The sequence below is a fragment of the Dioscorea cayenensis genome, chromosome 19, assembly GCF_009730915.1.
Source record: "Dioscorea cayenensis subsp. rotundata cultivar TDr96_F1 chromosome 19, TDr96_F1_v2_PseudoChromosome.rev07_lg8_w22 25.fasta, whole genome shotgun sequence".
Classification (NCBI taxonomy): Eukaryota; Viridiplantae; Streptophyta; class Magnoliopsida; order Dioscoreales; family Dioscoreaceae; genus Dioscorea; species Dioscorea cayenensis.
In genome coordinates this window covers 4,567,356-4,588,802 of record NC_052489.1, presented here as the reverse complement: position 1 = coordinate 4,588,802, position 21,447 = coordinate 4,567,356, and positions in this window count along the sequence as shown.

The window sequence follows — 21,447 nt, the reverse complement described above, 5'->3', positions numbered from 1 at the left end:
ATTTTTAATTTAAATTATTATAATTAATTATTTAAAGTAAAAAATTTTATTAACATATAATTAATTAATAAAAAAAATCACTTATAAAAATAATTTAAATATGATTATTTTTAATAATTATTTATTTAAATTGTAATAATTAAATTTATTAATTAATTATATTAATTTTAAATATTAATTAAATATAAATAGAGGGGTAATATAGACATTTCTATGCTAAGGAGAGCCAAACCCCCCATTTTTTCAAGGAGTGCCACTCATCCACATGCATTAGTCTCATTACCATGAAAAGACACTATTTATGCCTTTCCTGGTTATCAAACATGGGTTAAAGATTCATGGGTGCATGTGATTCCCACTCCCAAGGAGACAATCCATGATCCAAACGGGTCCTTAGTATCTAATCACTATGGTTAGGATTTATATAATTTATCTGCCTCTTCTTAATTCATTTGTTAGGATTTTAGTATCTAATCACTTCATGCATAAATAACAATAATTATTAGGTTTTCACATTTTTGTCTTAATTAGTAATTAGAGAGTCATTAGTATTGCCTATGCTTTAATAGTACATACCATAAAAATGAGTTCAAAGCTGAAAATAATTTATTAATAAAATGAAACTTAATTTAAAAAAAAAATAAAATTTCCATTAAAAACACAGTACATATCTATGAATTCAAATATACATTGGCAAATAAATATATAAATAAAATCCCAAAATTTCTTGTTTAGGCCCAACAGCTTTGAATGGGACTAATCCAAAAACCCAAAAAAAAATAAAAAATAAAAATAAAAATCCCTTTTTAAAATTAACTAATTAATTATTTATTCATTTATTCCTCTTTTTTGTCGCATTATATTACAATAGACAAAAGCCATCATTTTTGTTCACTTGGATCCTTTATTTCATTCCAATTTCTAATGAAGTTTAACTTGTTAAGATTTATATAATTCAACCACCTCTTCTTAATTCACTAACAAAATATGATTTAATTATATTATGAGATTTTTTTAAATTAATTTTTTATCAAAAAGTTATATTAAAAATAAATAAATTCTTTTAAACCAGTTTCTAATTCTTTTCTATTGGAAACAGATTAAGAACGGATATTTTCTAATATTTAATAATATTTAAATAAAATATAAATTTTTAAATCCATTTATAGTCCCTTTCTAGTCAAAACGGATTAGAAACCGACATTTTGTAATATTTAATAATATTTAAATAAAATATTGATTTTTTATTCCATTTCTATTCTATTTCTATTAGAGACAGATTAGGAACGGATTGTTTCTAATATTTAATAATATTTAAATAAAATATAAATTTTAAAATCCATTCCTAGTCCCTTTCTGGTATAAAGGGATTAGAAACGGACATTTTATAATATTTAATAATATTTAAATAAAATATTAATTTTTAAATCTGTTTCTAGTCCCTATTAGAAACGGATTAAGAAAGAATTTTTTCTAATATTAAATAAAATTTAAATAAAATATTAATTTTTAAATCCGTTTCTAATCCCTTTCTATTATAAACGGATTAGGAATGAATATTTTCTAATATTTAATAATATTTAAATAAAGTATTAATTTTTAATCCATTTCTAGTCCTTTTTTATTAGAAAATAATAAGGAACGGATATTTTCTAATATTTAATTATATTTAAATAAAATATTAATTTTTAAATCCATTTCTAGTCTCTTTCTAGTATAAAGGTATTAGAAGTGGACATTTTATAATATTTAATAATATTAAATAAAATATTAATTTGTTAATCTATTTCTAGTCCCTTTCTATTAGAAACGGATTAATATTTAAATAAAATATTAATTTTTAAATCCGTTTCTAGTCCCTTTCTATTAGAAATGAATTAGGAACATATATTTTCTAATATTTAATAGTATTTAAAGAAAATATTAATTTTTAATCCGTTTCTAGTCCCTTTTTTATTAGCAACGGATTATAAACGGATATTTTCTAATATTTGATAATATTTAAATAAAATATTAATTTTTAAATCCGTTTCTAGTCCTTTTCTATTATAAATGGATTGCGAAGAGGTATTTTTTAATATTTAATAATATTTAAATAAAATATTATTTTTAAATCTGCTGATAGTCCCTTTCTTTTAGCAACAAATTAATAACACATAATTTTAAATATTTTAATAAATCATATTTTTAAATGGTCGTTTGAAAGCCGTTGTTATTAAAATCATGTTTAAAACGATTGTTATTTCGTTTCTAATCGGTTGGAATTACAAACAAAATAAATTCTGTTTCTAATATTATGTTTTTAAATAGTAACTTTCTTGTAGTGAAATATGTCATTGAGTGGAGTCAAATCACTTTTAAAAGAATCCGAGCGTTGGTCGTGAGAAGCAAGGAAGCCACCACGACCTCTCGCTCTTAGTCCTCCACGTAATCCTCTAGCAAAATGTTTCTAAATCTGGAACGTCTGTTTGTCCAATGGCTACCACGTCCATAGTCATGTGGCTAACATGAAGGCTATCACTGTGACCACGTACACGACCTCACCGACAAGCAACCAGCATCCAAGGTCCGAATTCGGTCTCTGAAGGAGGATCTTGAGAGGTCATCAGAATATCAAAGTTCGAAGAACCAGGACAAGCATTGACCGCAACTATCATTCGAGTAGCAGTTTTCGTAATTGAACTAGAGCTGACCGCCGGCCCTCGCGGGATACAAGGGGGTGGAGGAGATCCGTTGCTTCCGGTGACCTCCCCTCCAGGACAAGAATTGGTTCCATGTAGACCTGACCCCGGTTCGGTTTTGGTTTAGTTCCGTTCCAAACCCACAGTTCCAGTTTTATAAATTTTGGAACCGAAACCAAACCATAATTAAACGGATCCTATTCCGGTTCCGATTCCACACATCTAGCTACCTTCATTCACATTTATATCTTTAAAGAGAAAAAACTCATTTTTATAAGAAAAAAAAAAGCTTGAACCACACAATCTGTATCCAAGAAACTAAATGCCTTCAAATCCCACTAAAATCATAAATATAAACAGACTAACAGTCTAACTCTTTCACAAATCCACCAAAATCAAACATAAAAAAAAAAAATTAAACCAAAAGGAGCGAAAAATGAACTCAAACTACAAATATTTAATTTATGATGATCAAAACTGATCAAATCTACATTAGCATGAAGCAAAACAGTAAAAAGTAAGACATGAAGACTAGAGACCTGAGAAGAGCTCCTTGATCATTTGCTCTTTTCTCACCCATCAAGCAACTCGCCATGGATGAAGAACTGTAGCTTGAAGCAACAAGAATGAAGATGCTAGCCTAAGACTAGAGAACCAAGAAAAGCTCATTGAATATTTGCTTTTTTTTTCACCGATCAGCAACCCACCATGGAAGAGAAGCAATAAAGGACTAAATCTTGAAAGTATAAAGCTTTGCAGGCTTGCAGTAATATAGAATTTTTTTTTCCCTCTGGCTCTCTCGGAGATTAAGACTTCAAACTTGGACTTGGAATCTTGGACAACTAGCTTGAGCCATGAAATATCTTGATTAATGATTAGTCCTTGGTTTAATAGGTGGATTAAATTTTAATTAAAAGATTAAACAGGCAAGCTTGAGATATTAACAGAAGATTTGTTCTTATCTTCTTGGTTTGAAGTCAAATCTAACAGACAACATCTGACAATGTCACATGCAATGATGCAATGCTTTAAAAAAAACAAAGAATCCAAAGATCTTTCATTTAATAAAAAGAAAATTAAAATAAAATTAATTGAAACAATAGCTTTAAATGTTTTTCAAATTCTTCCTCGATATAAAATTAAAATTAATCAAACATTAAATCAAATAACTATTTCAAATATCAAATTTTCCAATAATGCTTTACATTTTTTTTTTTAATCACTACCCGTGGTGCCATCCTTGGTTTGATCATTGGGAACATCATAACTCAATTCTTGATCCAATTGTTGTTGCTGTTCAAATTCTTGTTGTCTATATTGTGCTCTTGTCAATCATCAATGCAAACTTGAGCTTCAATTGACTCTAGACTCATACAAGAACACCTTGCATTTAGTATGTTTCTACTGGCACTAAACTCTTGTTCCACAGCAATTCTAGAAACTGGTGTTGAAAGGATTTGCTTGGCTATAGTTGCTAAAATTGGTAAATGTTTTTTATGCTCCTTCCACCAATGTAAAATATTAAAACTGTTATCATCAATAAACTCAAAAGAAGTTGTTAGATAACTTTCAAGCACGGGTCTTGAGCTTGTCGATGATGAAGATGAACATAATTTTTTTCCTTTTTACAGCCAATAGTTGATACTCCTTAGGAAGTGATGATGATGGAAGTTCGGAAGGGATGTTACTTTGTTCAAAATTAATACCACAAATTCAAGCATAATCATCATATAATTCAACAAATAAAGTTCTAACATTAATACACAAAAGAGCAATATCAACATTTAGATTTAAACATGTATAATAAACATCTAAATAATCTTTTAAACCATCTAATTTATAAGGATCGAAAACATATGCAAGCAAATATATAATTGGAATATTTGTATAATAATCACACCATTTTGCCTTCATAACACTACAACAAGGTAATAATTGTTCGTCACTAGCAAAATCAGATAGTGTACCAACAATATTAACAGTCTCAAAAAGAAATAAATGCGTCATAGGATAATAAATACCGAATAAAATATTAGTAGCATCATTAAAACTTTTAATAATTGATAAATTTTTGTACAAATATCCCAATGATGAAGATAAAGAATGATATTACTAGCATTATATTGCATAAAACTACATAATAAACTTTATATTCTTTAGTTTGAGAAAGTAATTTATACATAAAATTCCAATGAGTAGGAACATCACGAGAAAATCTTATAGGATGTTTGTCATGAGTAATGCAAAATTTTGACCATGCTTTCATTTGTGATGGATGCCTCCACAAATAAAGAACTGCATTCCTAATAGGTTCGATAAAACATTCAAGTGCTTTTAATGCAGCCTAAACACATAAATTCAAAACATGACAAGTGCACCTTTGATGAAAAAATTTACTACCAAAAAGAGATTTGCATAAAGTTGTTAAGCAGGAATAGCTACAGTGTTATTTGCAGCATTATCAAACCCGATTGCAAAAATTTTATTTTCAATCTCATACTCTTCGAAAATAGTTTTAAGCAATCTAAAAATATTATCGGCAGTATGAGATTGACCAAAAACTCTAAATGCAATAATTCTTTTTTGCATGGCCCAATTATTATCAATAAAATGACAAGTTACATCCATGTAAGAATGCACTTGCCAATGATCACTGCAAATATCAAAACATATAGAAATACGGCCTTCAAAATTTGAAAAGTATTTAACCAAAAAAAAAATTTCTTTTTTGTAAATTTTAAAAAGTGCACGTGTGAGAGTGGTTCTTGGAGCATGGCATGTGGCTGGATTTAATGCTTTATGATAATAACCAATAAAACCAATTTTTTCACCAAAAGAAAATGATAAATGTTCAACCGCAACCATTCTTGCTAATTCTGCTCTAATATTTGCATCGGTATAATGAATTAATTGATTGCTAGAAGTAGCATACCTTGAAATTTGTGTTTGTGATAGTGCTTTTTCCTCTTCAGCTTCAGTAGGATGTTGCTTCTCTATATGTTTTCTATGCATACCATAACCTCCGGATTTACTCCAAGAATAGGTTTTGCCACAATAATTGCAATTGACCACTGTAGTTCCGTCAGGTTGTTCCACTTTTTTTGTGTTCTTTGTGAATAAATCAAATTTGGGGTGCTTCTCTTGCTCATTTTGAGATTGATGTATGCTTGGAATTATTGGATTGGACATGGCATCAGAAGTTGTGATCATTGTGGGTATAGTGGTATCTTGAATATTCAAAAAATCATCAAAAATTTGAGGAGCATGAATGGGTATGTTAACATTTTTACCTTTGTGAGAAGAAGAGGAGCTTCCACTTGCCATTAAAAGAATTATAAAAAAATTTAAATAATGAATTAGAAAAAATAAAATTAAATGACAGTTTGAGAGAATTGAGATGGAGAGGCTTGAAGATTGCAAGGAGTTGTGATGGAAAAATATTAATTTGATGAATATTTATAGGGTGAAAAAATGATTAAAAAATTTTAAAAAAACATTCTAAATCAATTTAGTTTTTAAAAAATGGGTTGAACAATAATAAAGAACGTTGTGACCAACCCAACGGTCTTTGTGATCGTTACAACAGTCATTATGATCGTTAGATTGCTTCATTGGGCACGCTTTTAGAGTCTACGATAGTCATTTTGATCATTAGTTCTTAGGTGGTTTGATAAGTAGGCTTGCTTTAATTAGATTCTGATATGTAGTAATGTAGGTTTGTAGGTTGTAGCTCTTGTTTACAACTATAAGTAGTCATGTTTATGTTAATTAAGGCTCAAAACTCAAAAGCCTTACTCTAAATCTCTAATTTATGTCATATTGGTATGCATTAATAGTTACAAAGTACTTATAGCCTATACCCCATATGCAGAGGTCTAAATAGGGAAAAAAAAATTTCATGAGAATCAAGATTCAAGAATGTTGGCTGATTTTTTTAATAAATATAATTTTATATATTATATAATATTTATTTAAAAATAAAAAGAGAACCGGCGGTTCGGTTCTCGTTCAGTTTGCAACTTTTAAGAACCTTAACCGGAACCTTAAAAGTCCGGTTCAAGGTTTTGGTTTGGAACCGGAATCATGTTTACGGTTCTAGTTTGGTTCCAACTAGAGGGGGCACAGGCCGACTTTTGGCCCGGCCCGTCCAAACCCGCCGGTTCAGCTGAACCGGTGGGTCGGGCCGGTAACCCGTAACCGGCCCGCACTGTAGCGGGCCCGGTTACGAGTTAAAGAATTTCAAACCTGTTGGACCCTGTGGGTCCACCAGGTCAGTCAACCCGCCGGGTTGACCCGGTCAACTCGGCCGGTTGATCATTTTTTAAAATTTCAAACTTTTTATTAAAAAATTGTTGGTTATTGTGTTGTTCATGGGATTTAAACCCATGACCTTTATTGGAGATACAAAACATCAACCACTTGAGCTATAACTTAATTTGGTGCCTTAAAAGGGAAAAATATATATATATATATATAGGTAGAATGTTGACTTTATTTGCACATTTTCCATTTGTTTAAGCTCATATAACTATCAATTTCAATGTTTTAAATACTAGTACTTGATGAAACTCACACTATATTTATTTTGATTAATTATAATATATATTTTGGTGTTCTATGTTGAAAAACCTTCCGTCTAATAATTTTTTTTAATAACAACATAATGAGTACAACGATAACAAATTTTAGAATTCAAAACTAAATTTAAAAATAAAAGTCAATCTCAATTATAATGGATAGATAAATAGATGACAACTTTGATCTAAATAAAAAGAGAAAAAAATTATAAATAAACCCCATTTAATTTTTGCAGCAAGTTAACCACTAGACCCTTTAGTCTTTTTTGAAAAATAATAAAACTATAAATCTCTAATAATTTTTATTTTTCAATTTTTCTTATAATCTATGTGTATGCTCCTCTTGATCCAATTATTTTGTATTTAATATTATTTTATTTACTTTAATTGTTATTAACATAGAGAAAATATTCATCATTCAATATTAAAATCTATTGTTTTTAAATTTATTAATCATCTCCATTATTTAAACAAAATATAATTTATATCAAATTATTTATAAAAAAATATAATTATATAAAACGACATAATTTCATTAATGTGATGTACTATAAAATGATCCTAGAAAAAATTAAAATTTAGTTACATATCAAATAATATTGGTTTTAAAAATATTGCCAACAACATTTAATAATGAACATTTAACAAAATAAATTAGCAACTTTAAAATTTTTTCATAATGCAATTTTTTTGAAATTATATTAAATATTTTTTTTTTAATAATGATTGAATTTTATAAAAAAAAGGGGAAGAAAAACATGGTAGGCAAGGATTGAACTTGAGACACAAGCATTGTTTTGAATTTTAAAACCACTACTTTAGCCAACCCACCTTTAAATAACTAATGAGAATGATTTCTTTACAAAAATATATATTTAATAGATAAATCTTAAGTTATTAACATTTAGTCCCACATCGACTATTTTATGAAAAACAATCTAATAATTGCCTATAAAAGGAGTGATGGTCATCCTAACCATTTTATTTGAGTTTTATTTATTTTAAAATTATTTTTATATTATATTTCATAATTTAATTTTTTAAAATAAAAAATTAAAGCAAAACCCGGCGGGCTGACCCGGAACCAGCAGGTTTCGGCCCGGCCTGCTGGTTTGGGGGAGTGGCCCGGGCTGGGTATGGGTCAGGTTCCGGGTGGCCCTGAACCGCCGGGTTCGCCGGGCCAACTCGGCCCGCCGGATCGGCACTGTTGGCCGGGCCAGTTTCGGATCGGATCGGGCTCGGTTAACCGGCCCGTGCCCCCTCTAGTTCCAACAGTAACGATTCTGGTTCGGTTCATCGGTTCAAACCGAACCACGGTCAGGTCTAGTTCCATGCCCTACCATCCCATATGTGTAACAAAAAATGGGCATTCTTTCATATAGAACGATAACAAAAACACAATAGTTGTCATCACCAATCCAGAATCCTTTATTCAAGGGTTTGGAAAGATCAATCTCAATGCAAACTCTCCCAAATTTAGACTGAGCTAGAGAAATGGTAGACTTATCCAGATCCTTTGACATGAAGGATCCTGGTAAAGCAAACCAAATTCTTTGAATGAGAATTCTACGTGACAAGAAGGCTAAGAAAATATGGTTGTCAAAGGAGAAACATGTTGAATGAGTACTTGAATGGTTAAACATGAAGAATTGCAAGGCTGTAAGTTCTCCTTTTGCTTCTCATTTCAAGTTGAGTAAATGCATGTACCTAGCCACAGAAAAATATAAGGAGAAGATGGGATCCATCCCTTATTCTTCAGCAGTAGGTAGTTTGATGTATCTAATGGTATGCACAAGACCCAATATTGCTTACCCGGTTGGTGTTGTGAGCAGGTTTCTCTCAAATCTAGGAAAACAACATTGGATAGCTATTAAATGGATACTGAGGTATCTGAGTAGGGCATCAAAGATGTGTTTGAGCTTTGGAAGCTCATGACCAAGTTTGGAGGATTTTACTGATGGTAACATGGCTAGTGATGCTGATGGCAGAAGATCCCTGTCAGATTATGTTTTCACTTTCGCAAGGGGAGCTATGTCATGGAAATCAAAGCTACAGAAATGTGTATCTTTATCCACAACAAAAGCAAAATATATTGTTGCAACAAAGGCAGGAAAAGAGATGGTGTGGATGAAGAGTTTTCTCAGAGAATTGGGAAGAATGCAAGAGGAGTATGTAGTGTTATGTGATAGTCAGAGTGCCATTGATCTGAGTAAGAATGCTACATACCACTCTAGAACCAAGCACATTGATGTTCATTACCATTGGATCCAAGACGCACTTGACGAGCATATGTTTAAAACTAAGAAGATCCATATTGAAGACAATCCTTCAGATATGTTGACCAAAGGGATCCCTAAAGCAAAGTTGAAGATGTGCTCAAAGGTAATTAGCATGGACTCCAAGTAAGGAGTCATGTTGATTGATCTCTCCCATTTGGCTTAGAGGGAGAGGTTATTGTTAAGAAAATGAAAGTTCAAGACAATGTTCAAGCTCATTGAGAGTGTTGACCGAGTTGGAGAAGTGTAAGTCGGGAGGTGACACATGGTATACAACCAGTGAGCAGGTTGTGTGGTAGATCTTCTTCTCTTAGGTTGAAGGGGGAGATTGTTAGGTAGCAAGTATGTTACTGGTTTCAACCCATGGTTAGAAGCACATGTTGACATGTCCAAGTTAGTGAAGGGCATTTTTGGGTTTTCAATTAGAGGGCTTCTTAACACTCACTTTCTTTTTCTCTCTCACAGAGAGGAAAAATAAAGAGTTATAGTGAGCTGAAAAGGGAGAACAAAACAAAAAGAAGAAAAAATGATCTCTCTGCAACCATGAATCATTAATCCTATCTTCAAGAAGACTTGAGTAAGCTCCTCAATTGCAAGAGTGTTCACTGGGCTTGTATGCTTAGTTTGTTTTGTTTAATCTTCTTGTAATTGTGATCTCAAGCTAGGGTATCAACTTGAGATTGATTGTGTAATTGTTCTCTCTGTTTCTAGTGGAATTTTGCTTGCAGGTGCCCATGGTTTTCCCCTCGTTTTGTAGTGGTTTCCACTTTAAATTGTGTGTGTGTGTTATCTTCTTGTTTGTTTGCTTGTTTGTGAGTGTGTTGTATTTCCATTCGCCTCTAAGTGTGATCTGATCATTTTGTCCTTTCACCGACAACAATTAGGTTCAAAACTTGCATTTTTTTATAATAATTGCATTCTATTATTCAATATATAATGATATTCATATTCATACTGTATATGGTTATTGATACAAATCTAAATTTGAAAACTTTATATAATTCCAATGACTTTTAATGGATTATTTATTGGGTTGTTAAGATCATAAATTTGTTGTTACCTACCCCCAAGAGTAAAGTAAAGTAGTTAATTTGGTGGATGACTTAGTAGATGTACCTACAACAAAGTTGATAAGAAGTAACAAATTGTGGTGGATGCATGACTTAGGGGAATACCAACGACAAAGTTGATAAGAAGTGACAAATTTAATTTTAACTTATTAGTTTTTCATCACAAAAAAAAAGACATAATTTGACAAAACCATTATTTCGCCACTCATTTCCCTTATTTAGGAATTTTATGTGACAAAATTTTATATCATTACATGATATTGTCACAAAAAAAAAAATTGATGCCAAATCATCTCATATTTTTAGTGGTGGCTTAAATATTAAATGGTAATTATATTACTCCATTAATATAGTATTTTTTGTGATGAATTTTAAAAATATCTGGTTTTTAAGCTAAATTTAAAATAATACCAGTAATATAACATATACTATCAATGACAATTTTTAATTTAGTAATGTAATTTACTATAAGCGATTTTTTTTGGCATAAAAATTTATCATAAAACATAAGTAATAATATAGCATTAGAGAATGACATTATTTGCTAATAAATTTAGTGATATTAACCCTATGTCATTAACATTGTCTTTGGGAGGGAGAAACACTAAATTATATAAACATTATATCATATTACAATTATATTAATTTTGATTTTATCAGTGAACAAAAACCACTCCCTCTATTACTTTTTACTTATCACATTTACCTAATTCACACCGATTAAGAAATTTTGGTTAAAGTTAGTTGATTACTTATATTTTATAAAAAAAATTTATTACTTTCCAAAACTACCCTTATTCAAAACTCCACTAAGTTAAGTATATGATTTAATGCTTAGTTTGTTATAATTTATTGAAAATTATACTAGTATATTAAATTAAAAGGGTAAATTTGGGGGAACAAATATTTAATACTGCACAAAATTTCTAATGTGACAAGTATAAAAAACAAAGAAGAGCTCCAAAATATGACAAATAGAAAAGGGACGGGAGGGAGTTAAAACAAGTTGAAATGGCAAAGTATGAATTAAATAGTCATGATGAAAGTATATATTTAAGGACCTTTAAATAATTTAATTTTTTTATTTATTTAGTTATATATATATATATATATATGACAAGTGACAATGCAACGATAAGAAAAAATCGTTAGAAGAAATTGAATTTGCAAGTGTTTAGTTAATGCGGTAAAGAAAAAAAAAATGTGGTTTTAATTACCGGAGGGAATATTCTATTATACATTTTCGTGTGCCTATAATACAAAATTATATAAAAATCAATTTATTGTAAAATTTGATAAATAAAAATCAACAGTTTTAAAAGTGATGTAAGATCAGAATTTATGATGCCGTGCCAAAGTTCAACCTGACTTTTTCAGGAGAACAAACCTCTTCCTTAATAAATATATATAATATCTTACATCATATATTTTGGTTAATTTGTAGGATGGCACATTTTTGGTTGGAACTGGAAGCATGATAATGACTCAGAAATAGGTATTGCCTGAATTTTTGAGAAACACAAGAGTAAAGTAGAAAATAAAAGTTAAAACCAATGATCTTTTGTAATTGAAATTAGCTTCGAGAGGTCTAAAATCAAATCCTAAAGTTCATGTAAAATCAGAACACATGTATTTGAGATTAATTCCACATTTGTGTATGTCTTTGATTTTCTTTAAGAGAGTTTGTCATCTAACTTATTTGTCAACAAAAAAAAAAATCCCAGTTGCAGTTACAGAGGATAAAGGAAAGATGGATAAAAGTGATGTTCAAAGATTCATATTTAAAGCTTGTAACACATGAAAGTCTTATGAGTGAATCCACTTACTTACTCCATGGCTAATCCCTTAAGAAATTATGGAAGAGTGCAAGATCGGTACCTATTATATCCTAGTAAAACACGAGCTTTTTGTTAATATATATATGGGCAAATACTAAGAGATCCAATTTTTTGGGAAGACCTAGAAATCTTCTTTCCTTAAAGGTTTGAAGGGAGTGATGTTAACAAAAGAGGACATTACTTTGTGTTCATATCTTTTGGTGTAGGTCGAAGATCGTGCATGCAATGCATCATATTATAGCTATTAATATCGAGCTTGCACTTTTTAATTTATCATATCATTTTAATTGGAAGCTACCAAATGAGACAACTAAAATCGATATTTATCCTTCTCACCTCTTTGTTGTTTGGTACCTAACTATCTCGGTCGGTTGAGCATGTTTCCTATATACCTTGTTATACTTATCTCCCTTGTCTTTTAAATAATGACACAATTGCTAAAAATGCAAGCAACATATAAGGCGAGCTTGATTTAATATATATACATTTGATTGTTGAAGATGTAGTTATGGAAGGAAATGCATGGTAGTGAAAAACTCACTGAACATGTGTAGCTTCCATGACCAGTGCTTAATTTCACTTGTACGGATACAATTAGAGAAATGTAGATTATTGAGGATTCCAACCGGACTTGTTCAATAGTTTGATTATCTGTGATTTAATTACGCAGAAACCCATTGTGACACCTTTGTCATATGTGACTTGTTCAAATATTCTTTTTCAAGAATTAATAGCAAAAGAAATCCTATTATTAATGCTTGCATATGTCACAATTTTTTTTTCTTTGTTTTTCTAGAGTGTCAATATGGATAAGCCGTCATTCACACATCTCAATTTTTTTTTATTTTTTTTTTGGTATAAAAGATAAATGTCTCAATCATTTGACAATTGCGATGGTGATATATGTTACAATTTTCTACCAAATTTATTTTAAGAGAAAATTATTTATAAATTCTTGAGAAGTTTCAAACTTTCCGTTTAGTTCCTTTGACTTTTCCATATTCGATTACTTCCCTTTTTATTTAGCCAAATTCCTTTTACTCTCTAGTGTTAATTCTGTCAGTTAAGTGAGTGGGAAATGTCACAAATGCCCATGTAAGATGAAAAAGCAAAAGGTGGATGGACTCTAAGTCTTGTAACATTAAATGTGATGTATGGCCATATCTTGTTTGAAGCTTCTCTGTCAGAACTTTTTTCCTTTTTCACTCCTTCTCATTCTTCTTGAACTTCTTATTTTTCATCTTGTTAGGGTTGCCGGTGGAGAATATCAACACTTCAACTTCTTTTTCATCTTGTTTGGGTTGCCAGTGGAGAATATTACTACTTGAACTTCTTTTTTTCATCTTGTTTGGATTGCAAGTGGAAAATATCAACACTCAACTTCTTTTTCATCTTCTTTTTCAATAAGTAAGTTTGTTCTTTTGTTTCTTCTTCTTCTTCTTCTTCTTCTTCTTCTTCTTCTTCTTCTTCATGCTTCCATGCCTATGGAATCTTACAAACATTTTGAAATTTCATGTAGGTGTATCAACAATAAAAACTTTCTATGCTTTGGCGCAATACAAAGGATAAGGACATGTGCTTCAATTCACAGTCTTAAGTTCATGGGAGGCAGTCATGGTTGAGATATGCGCGAGTTGGGCCCTGAATGTTTCTCAAGTGAGAATGAAGTTTGTGACGCTTGACTCAAACATAACGCTTTTCCCAATTAAGCCTAACATGGACTTTCAATGCATGTGTCATATATACCATACTTTCAACAAATTTGTCGTAGATATCACCATCAAGGAAGTAAGTGGGTCTGTATATTAGATGTCTTTCCTGTGTATTACAATCATTCCTTGTGTATTATAAGCTTTTCCTATGTATTATTATTGTATCATTTGTATTAAATATGTTTCTTGTGTATTATTGGTTGTAACTGTGTATTAATTAACATTCTTGTATATTTTGTGTGATTTCTGCTTATTGCAAGGCAGGGAGTCCTCAGACGACATAAACCAAAATGGCGATGCTTTTCTCTCCCAACATCCTCCTTCTGGGTGAGATATGCACTGCTCTGGAATGCCAATGACGATTGCATGCCTCGAAAGAGGAAAATGTAAACACGTTCCAGCTGAAGACAATGCAAGCAACTCACATTTGCGATGGCAGCATCTGTAAGACAACGCATCCAAAAGCAAGACATATTGCGGGACCATGATATTCGTCTACTGTACAAGCGTACTTGGACGAGGACGGAGGTTGCCAGGTCTGCCATTCATTGTAGCGAGATTAGTAGCTATGATTTGCTTATCTGGTATGCAGATAAAGTGGTCGAGATGATCCTGGTAGCATTTCCACCATTGTCAATGACGGTGAGTGGTTTAAGCATGCTTTTTTTTATTCTTTCGGGGCTTATTTGTTAGGGTTCAAGCATGGGTGCATGCCATTACTTTTAATTGACAGAACTCATTTGCTGGGCAAGTATGGTGGGATTCTCCTAAGGTCAACAGTCAAAGATGGCAACGAGGATCTGTTTCATGTAGCATTCGCTATAGTCGACAACGAAACTAATGAGAACTGGACTTGATTTTTTGCTACTCTAAGATAGGCCTTGTATGGCCAAGATGACTACAATAAACTTATAATATTTATCTCAGATCTATCCAAGGATCTAATCAATGTCGTGGCTCTAGTCTTCACGTCATCACCTCTTGGTTTCTGCCTACAACACTTGGAGGCGAACTTCAAGAAGACCAACACTAGACTCGAGAAATCATTAATAGAGTAGTGCTGGTTGATAATCGTCAAAATTGCTTATGCGCATGCTTGGTTGCTTCAGAAGTCGGACGTTGATCATTGGTCTAACTTTTTATTTAAAGGAATTCGATGGTGCGAGATGTACTCTAATATGGCAGAATCCTTCAATGCTTGGATTAAAGAAGCACGCCATCTACCAGTAGCAAGCATGGTCTATTCCATAAGGTTATTCTCCACATACACCTACAAATATTTCCTGTGTAATGTCATTCCTTGCTATATATTTACATGTGTTTGCATGTACTTTTTTTTTACGTTCTTGTGTAATATATTTTGTTCTTATGCACTATATGCATTATTGTGTTTAAACTTATGAATATACTGGCTGACAGACGTGAATTATTAAACAGGTGGGATACACACCTCTGCCTTGAGATACGCAAGATGGTTGAACAAATTTTTTAGGACAGTCATTTTCTGAGAATGGGTTGATCAACTGAAGACAAGTACAAAGTCATTGACGACCACAACAGTACAATCAACCTACAGCTTCAGGATTGCTCCTATAGAAGATGGGAATTATATGGCCTACCGTATAGCATGCATGTGCCGCGATCATACAAACAAACACGAATATGCACTGTTACATAGAAACTTCACTGTCGAATGGTATCACCGTGCATATGCCAACCCAATTTACCTGATTCCAAATAGTGACAAGCCATCTAACGACAAGCGTGAGCTCCGAATTTGGCCACCAATTTAAAAGAAACGGCCCGAGAGTCGAAGAAGGAAGAGAATCGATTTACAGGCCTTCGTTTGGTGTGCACTATTTATGTTTCTTGTATATTGTTCATATTTTCCTGTTTAGCATTCCGTTTGATGTACATCATTTGCTGAGTACATTTCGGTTTTACGACTAATTTTGTAATACAAATAGCAATGTTAGTCACTTACAAACAGACAAATAATAATATGGATACTGAAGTTCTTGCAATGTTAATGTTTATATTAGGTATTGATGTTAGAGCCCTGCAGATTTATCTCAAGTTTAGCGTTTAAGTTTACCGTTGTCTCCTCCATCTATGTAACACACCATTAAAATTAAGAAATGCTTAATTTATATAGTTAGTTAATATATATATATATATATATATAATTACAAATTCAATAATTCTTCAAAATTATAGAAAAGTTTAATATATATTTTGGATTTTTTTTATGAATAACGGTCCGGTAAGATATGAAATGAAGTTTTTTTTTTTATGAAGTTAAATAAATCATAATTTTATTAATAAAAAATTACAAAAAAAAGGTAGCATGACAAGAAAGAAGCAAAGAAATTGGGATAAATCATTAGTAGTGATTGGTATTCTTACAAAATAAAATAAGTTTATTTAATAATATTTAAAATAGTTAAGCAAAATATCTTTCTATTTCACTAGCGGTGATGGGACTTCTTATAAAATAAAATAATTTTTTATTTAAAATTTTTTAAAATAATTTAAAATAAAAAAATATCCCTACGTATACACAAATCGAAAAAATTCGTATAAATTAAAAAAAAGGTATAAAACCCAAATTGGTCCCTCTACTTTTCTCTCTCTCTTCCCTTTTGGTCCCTTTACTTAGAAATGCGCTCCACTAATCCCTCTACTCTTGAAAAATGACCCAACTACGTAGAAGAGACTAAATAGAACCATTTTTTAGAGTAGAAAAATTAGTGGGGCGCATTTCTGAGTAGAATGACTAAAAGAGAAGAGAGAAAAAAGTAGAGGGAGCAATTCGGGTATTATACCAAAAAAAAACTTCTCATATCATCTATCAAGCTGTGATGCGAAAAAAAAAGTGAAAGTCCATCCTTAGAGATTTTTTCAATAGTTTGAATTAATTTAACTAACTTTATTTTAAAATTATAAAAGAATTATTATTTATAATATAAGTGTTGTACAAGATATTAACCAACTTAAAAACAATTCCATTTATTAATTATAAAATAATAATTAAATATTATTTTAAACTATCTTAATCTTTAAACAAAGTTAAAATACTATATATTTATTAAAAATAATTATAAGGAAAGGGTTGTTTTCATCATTTCATCTAGTTAAGAAGATGGAAAACCCAAGGTTTCAGCCCGTAGAGATTAGGGGCATTGAAGTGACTTTCTATGCCATATAACGGCTCCACAACCTTCGTTAAGTGGAAATGGGCTGAAAATAAAAAATAAAAAAAAAAGAAAAGACTTATAAGGAATCCCAATACTTAAGAGATTTATTGGGATTATGTAAACTGTGGAGGGATTTTTGGGTACTCCCTTCTTATTAATTAGGTTTAATTATTGTACAAGTCCTGTAATTGTGTACTTTCTGCCCTTTTAGTCCTTGCAATATTTTTAGGTACAATTAAGTCTTTATATTTAGTTGAATTAGGTCATTTTAGTCCGCTGTGTAGATGAGCAAGTGTAAATTACAAGGACTTAATTGTACCTAAAAATATTGCTGTAGACTAGAATGACCCAATTCAACTAAATATGAGGACTTAAATGTACTTAAAAATATTAGAAGGACTAAAAGGGTAGAAAGTACACAATTATAGGAACTTGTACTGCAATTAAACCTTTTAATTATAACCAAATTTAGGTAAAATTACTCTTTTAGTCCTTAAATAAGTACAATTTCAGTCCTTTTGATCCCTCTATTAGTTTGTGGGTCCTTTAAGCCCCTTTATTTTTTAAAATTTAGAAATGCTAGTCCTCTATATGACGGGTGTTAGATTTTCCGTTCTCTTTTTTATTACGTGGCATTTTTATTTTCAAATATTACCAAAATCATGAAAAAATAATAAAAAAGTGCAAGAAAAACGGATCCGGATCCACTGTCGTGGATCCGTTCCGAATCGTCCCCAACCCCTCTCCTCTAACCCCCATCAATATCCTTAATATCTAATCCTCAATCTTTTCTAATCCCTCAAATCCTTTCTCTAGTCCGGACATCCTCAATGCAAGCTTCAAGCAAGGAAAGATCCGACTCAGCCTCCATAAAGTTAGACATTAGAGAAGATCAAGGAAAGATCCAGCCTCAAACCCCATGAAGGCATACATTAGAGAGAGAGAGAGAGAGAGAGAGAGAGAGAGAGAGAGAGGAGAGTGTAAGCAAAGGCTATCAATGGAAGATGATAATCATAACATAGCTAATTTGTGTTTTTTTGTAATGTATTTGATGTCATTTTTAGATGGTATCAATTTTTGTTCAATAGTGCATCTATTGATGTTGTTCTATACAATGATGTTATCATGTTAACATGGATTTTATACCCAAGTTAATTGGAAATTTTGATTGAATCCCATCTTCACTAGTTTAAATTGTGTATGTTAAGTAGGTACAAGCATGCTCAACACAAACCATGGTTGCGTTATGTAACATTTTTTCAATGATGTTTTCAGAGTGCATTACAACTAGATAACTTCTTACTCACACCAACAATGATACCTAATATTTGTATACTTAATAAAATTTACAAGCTATCATTTGAAAACATCATCAAAATAATGTGCCACATTCAAATATCCTATAAGATAATGCATCTTCTCTAATGTTGGGTTTTGCTGGCATCTATGGAAGCTTCGGCGGCATCAAGTGACCGAGAGCTAATCGAGGATGTCCGAGAGCAAATCAAGATCCACAAGAGCTTCGCCGGCGTCAATGACTGGAGTGATTAAAGATTAAAGATTAGGGATTTGAGAGGAGTTGGGGCTTTTGGGGGAAAGGAGTTTTTGGAGTGGATTCGGATCTAATAAAACAGATCTGGATACGATTTTTTAATCAATATTTTTATTTTTTTAAAAATTTTTAATAATATTTGAAAATAAAAAATGACAGAAAATCTAATCCTCATCGGACGGAAGATTAGAATTTTTGGATTTCAAAAAATAAAGGGACTTAAAGGGCCCAAAAACTAATTGAGGGATCAAAAAGGCAGGAATTGTACCTGTTTAGAGACTAAAAAAGTAGTTTTACCCCAAATTTACAAAGATGTAAAAATCTTGAAAATGTGGCTGCTGAGCACGACTCAAAAGAAAAACAAAATTTAATCTGTATGTCTTGTCATGATTTATGATGGAAGAAAACTTGCAATGGAAAAATATTAATATCACATCAACGTCACAATAAGCAAAGACATTTTTTTAATGATTTTCTGCGTAGTTAAATTTAGATATATTTAAAAAAATAAAATATGATCATCTATATTATGATATAGCTATATAAGATAACTAAAATAAAAAATAGACTAATCGAATATTTATATAAAAATTAATATCCTAATTTATTTAATTATTACGAAATCAATTAAGAATTCAGATACCATTTTGATATTTTAGAGTTTATAGACGTATACAGCTAGATTTAAGTTTTTCTGCCCATGTGGTTTTATCATATTACTTATTTTGTTATTTATACTTTTATATATTGAATACAGTTCATGTACTTTGCTTCTTTATTATTTTTATCCATGGGTACTTTTTACGTGTAGTTAATAGTATATTATAATTTTATTTAATTTTTTTATTGACATGGAATTTAGAAGAATATATATATATATATATTATAAAATAAATAAAGTACTAATTTATTAAAATAAATAAAACAGAATAAAAGAGTACAACATAAACTGAGTATATTGAATATGGAGACAATAAACACAAACACAAACATAAGAACATAAAATACAGCCTCTAGGAAAAACTTAGGAAAAACAGGAACTGGTAGGATGCAGCCACCCATAAGAGAAACATATGACTGATTTCACAAACAAATAAAGCAAGTAATAATAAAACACAATTAAATATGCATTCGTTTCTTCCAAGCCAGATTTGCCACGTGATTGCCTTAACTATGAGTGTCCACGAGGCTTTTTGGAGGGACAAAGATTTTTAATCCAATAGCCCATAGTCTCACTAGGGGGTGCAGAATGTGGGGTTGATTGAGAAATGAGGTAAAGTGCTGCCAAATAGTCTTTGCGAAAAGGCAAAAAAGGAGATAGTTTGCCAATTCAATGTTTGCATGGTAGAGCACACATGTGACTATTTGGAGTTTGTTACATCTTCTATTTAACAAGTTTTCTAGGGTGAGTATTTTGTTATCCTGGGCCAATCAATGGAAAATGTTGATCTTTTGGGGTACAATCACTTTAGAGTGATTTAAGTATTACTGTGCACCTCTTTCCCCCATCAATTAGGAAGCCATAGAAAGACTTCACAGAGAAATTTCCACTAGAGATTAAACTCCAAATTGTTTATCCTGTCGTGGCATGCTAGTAGACTTGATTTGGGCACATGTGTCGACTAGGAAAAGATCAACCTCTATGCTTGATAGGGACACAAATGTATGTGCCAATCAAGTAGTAAAGTGTGCGTAAAAGCAGGGTATCGATCCACAGGAAAGATTGAGATTACAAGTACTAACCTTAATCTCGAAAATTAACCTAATCAAAGTTGTGATGTTTTGCAAATAACTCAAAAACAAAATCAAGAAATACAAAATAAAGGAGTAGATATATCAGGAGAAGAAGTGATGTCCGGGCATATCATCCCTTTAGGGTTTTCTTAAGTTCAGGACAAAGGATGAATAAAAACTGAATCAGTATAGTGCAGCTACAATCACCACACAATCGTTTTACACTCTGTGAAAACTCAATTTGAGCTAAAAATTTTTTTTTTAAATAGGTAATTCGTCTTCCAAAGAGATTACCCCTAATCCAAATACGGAATAGAAATGTGATTTCTCTTAAAATCTATTACATATGATTGCAAAGAACGCGGAAATAATTTGTTAACCCACTCGGGAGGATTGAGAGAGAGAAGAGTTCTCTAAAGTACTCCATTGCTAGGCTTACTCACAATTCCCTCTAATCACGACACGTCTATGCTAGGTGGGTATTTCTACTCATCACAAAGCACATCAAGTATGAAAACTAGATCTTTCACCACAATAGCAATCAAGCAATACACACACGCAATTAGATTCAAATAACATGGATTACAATTAAGAGACAACTAAATCATAAGGATCCACAACCAATGTCAAATGATAAAACCCTAGAGTTTAAGTTTGCCCAAACATCTATAACATTAGCCCTCCATTAATGGAGGGCAAGCATTCAAATTAGTAAAACCCTAGAGAATAAAAACAAAGTATTAAAACCCCTTCTCAATCATACCAGAAGTTGATCGCCGGACAACGCCCAAATACCTTCCACAAACATAG